The following is a 3,752-nucleotide window of genomic DNA, read 5'->3' as shown; positions in this document are numbered from 1 at the left end:
CTAGGTGGTTGCTAGGGTGTTCTGGGTGGTTCTTAGGGCATTTTAAGGTGGTTGGTATGTCATTGCTAGGTGGTTGCTAGGGTATTTCGAGTGGTAGTTATGGGATTACCAGACTCTGCATATAAAATTAGATGTTGTTAAATAACATTAAAACTGTATGTTCTCTTACATGTCTTAAAGGGACAGTTCACCCAAAAAAGTTTACTCACCCTCAGGCCATCTGAGATGTAAGGGAATTTTTTATTCAGTATAACAGTAAAGAAGATTTTTAGCTGAAACTGTGGTTTTTGGCGATTCATAAAATGCAAGTCAATGGCTACCGGCACTTTAAGAGTAAAAAAACAAACAAACAAAAAAAAACATATCAGGCAACACAGAATGTGACTCCTAATGATATATTGTAGTCTTATGAAGCGAAACGATCGGTCTGTGCAAGAAACTAAACATTTTTTATGTAAAAAGGTAAGCTGATGAAGACTAGTTTATACGCTTTATATGCTTTAGATATAAAACATCTACAGTACAGACCAAAAGTTTGGAAACATTACTATTTTTAATGTTTTTGAAAGAAGTCTCTTCTGCTCATCAAGTCTGCATTTATTTGATCAAAAATACAGAAAAAACAATTTATATTGTGATATATTATTACAATTTAAAATAATTGTTTTTAAATGTATTATACTTTAAATTATCATTTATTTCTGTGATGCAAAGCTGAATTTTTAGGATCATTATCACATGATCCTTTAGAAATCATTCTAATATGATGATTCATTATCAAAGTTGGAAACAGTTCTGCTGCTTAATATTTTTTCAGAACATGTGATACTTTTTTAGGATACTTTGATGAATAAAAAGTGAATAAAAAGTAAAAAATAAATAAATAAAAAAGAAGAAGCTATGTTTTTAAAATATAAATATTTTGTAATAACAATATACACTACTGGTCAGTAATTTGGGATCAGTAATTTTTTTACTTTCTTTTTTAATTTGGGGTCAGTAATTTTTTTTCTTTATTTTTGTTTTAAGTTGATAAAAAGTGATAGTAAAGAAAATATATTATTAGAATATATATTATTAGAATTTTTTTTATTTTTTTATTTTGAATAAATGCAGTTCTTTTTAACCTTTTATTCATCAAATATATTAGACAGCAGAACTGTTTCCAACACTCATAATAAATCAGAATATTAGAATGATTTCTAAATGATCATGTGATAGACTGGATGTTACATGTGACACTGAAGGCTGGAGTAATGATGCTGAAAATTCAGCTTTGCATCACAGGAATAAATTATTTTTTTAAAGTATATTTAAATAGAAAACTATTATTTTAAGTTGTAATAATATTTAACAATATTACTGTTTTTTCTGTATTTTTGATCAAATAAATGCAGGCTTGATGAGCAGAAGAAACTTCTTTCAAAAACTTTAAAAATAGTAATGTTTCCAAACTTTTGGTCTGTACTGTATGTCTCACATCATTATTGGGTGCTTTAATAATATAATTGTGTATTACATCATTGCATGATTGCGACAATGAAAGAAAGAACTGAACGGAGTCTCTGGATTACAGGTAATAATGCTGTAAATAATGTTGAGTTTCTTGCACAGACTGATTTTTTCGCTTCATAAGACCTCAAAACATCGTCAGGAGTCACAGGTTTTAATTTTGTGTCTCCAGTTGTGTTTGTTTTTTTTTTTTTTACTCTCAAAGATCCGGTAGCCATTGACTTGCATTTTATGAATGACCCTTTTTTCACAGTTCTACTGAATTAAAAAAATTAATCGCCTTTATTTTGGATTTTTGTATTTATTTGTTATTATTGTTAATGAGTTACTTTTGTAGATTATTTGAAGTAAAATTCATGTCACAATATCTTAAAGATTTGCTGTTAACTGATTGTATTTCTGGAAAGCACATTGTACATTTATCATGTTAATATTAAATAAACAAAAAAAAATCTTGGATTGCCTGAGGATGAGTTAATTAACGGCACATTTTCATTTTTGGGTGAACTATGCCTTTAATTGCCTCTTAAACAGGATACAAGAAGAGACCTGGTTTTAGTGATGGGCTTATTGTTTTGGTCTTCCACTGTCCACTTCCAACCTCACTGCAGTACAGATAGTCTCCCACAATGCCCTCTGTTTTTTTGGGCTCCTTCCACTGCAGTAGGAATGAGCTGTTGGTGTCTCGGATGGGCAGGATGCCGTGTGGAGGAGTGGGAACTCCTAAAACAGCATAAAAACAAATCTAATTTTTGGTGTGTATATTTATTTTTTTCTATATATAATTTACTTAAGTGCAATTAAAAGTTAAAAAAATACATGTATAAAACCCAGAAATTAGGTAGTTCCCTTGTTCCTTTTGAATTTCTGTCTAATTATTGTTCAATATATTTTATATATAATTTATGCAAGTGCAATTTTATAGGTAAACAAAAATTCTAAATAAAATTGCATATAAAAATATACAGACCAGAAATTAGTTATTTTTATTAAAAAGTAAATAAATAAAATGACATAAAAAAAGAAATACAGACCAAAAGTTAGACAGAAATAGATTTTTGCCAATTTGTGTGTTCTTCAGGAATTTCTATTATTTTTATATATATTAAAATAAATAAATAAATAAATAAATAAATAAATAAATAAATAAATATTCATAAATAAACAATTACACTTGCATAAAGTACTAAAAAAAAAAAAAAAAAATTTAATAAAATCACACCAGCCATATTGGTGTACATACACACTTACTACTTTATTCAACCTGAATTTATAGTTATAAAATAAAACATATATATATATATATATATATATATATATATATATATATATATATATATATATATATATATATATATATATATATAAACATATATACATTATATTCATATATAATATATTATAATTATCATATATTATAAATTCAAATATATTCCAGAAATTAGACAGAAATTGAAAATTTCTAACTATTATGACATTTTTTTGTATATATAATTGTATGTTTTAACTATAAATTACACTCTCACAAAGCAGCAAGTCTCCATGAAGATAAAGTATTGCAATATCCTGTATAGGAAAACGTGCCCGGTGGTAAATGGGAATTTAAATCTTTTTCATATCTATGTATTTCTGCCTTCACAATTTCAGACAATCCTGATGAACTAGACAGTTTTATTATGGTTCTTTTTATAAAAAGTCCAATAAAGTGTATGTCCTGCGGCAGTGTGCGCTTTCTCCTGCTCATTACAGAGTCTGCTGGAGCTCTTTCTTGTGCCTGATATTGGACGATTCGACCTCCTCTGCTCTGAGAACGAATCACTCCGAGCACTTTTACACTGTGAGTCACGACGAGATGATCTGAAACTTTAAAACTGCCCTCCAAAACCTGAAGGATCTTGACCTTTTGCAGTGCTGGAAGCCACAGACATCAGAAAACGAGGAGTTAAACTTTAAAACTGCTTTTTGTGTTGAGTCTCTTGGGGCATTTTATTTGCTCTGTAACATTAACTTTCTACCAAGTTAATTTCATGTCTGCTGGGGTTACTGGATTTGCACAGAATGCAGATGTACATACAGATAGTGATGCAATGCAACTATACTAGAATGCATTTTAATAATCATAGTTGCAGTTGAATGCTTGCAGTGTTGACAGCTAAACTTCAATGTCCAACAGTGTATATGATGTAGTTTTTTTATTCTTGCAACAGGCAGAGCAATGCTGCTTGCAACGGCAATGTCAT

At 29.0% G+C, this 3,752-nt stretch overlaps 1 long non-coding RNA gene across 2 annotated transcripts in view; it reads right to left on the bottom strand.

Annotated features, from left to right (window-relative positions):
* Positions 1-2,226, bottom strand: part of LOC122140058 — an 11,763-nt gene extending 9,537 nt beyond the window's left edge. For both annotated transcript variants that reach the window (XR_006156785.1, XR_006156786.1), the window contains exon 1: positions 2,062-2,226. This is a non-coding gene — a long non-coding RNA (uncharacterized LOC122140058). The remainder of the gene's footprint in view (positions 1-2,061) is intronic.
* Between the last annotated feature and the right edge of the window lie 1,526 nt (positions 2,227-3,752).

This window comes from Cyprinus carpio, chromosome B16 (genome assembly GCF_018340385.1).
Source record: "Cyprinus carpio isolate SPL01 chromosome B16, ASM1834038v1, whole genome shotgun sequence".
Taxonomy (NCBI): Eukaryota; Metazoa; Chordata; class Actinopteri; order Cypriniformes; family Cyprinidae; genus Cyprinus; species Cyprinus carpio.
The sequence above is the reverse complement of the archived record's forward strand: the minus strand, read 5'-3'. Positions and strand labels throughout refer to the sequence as shown.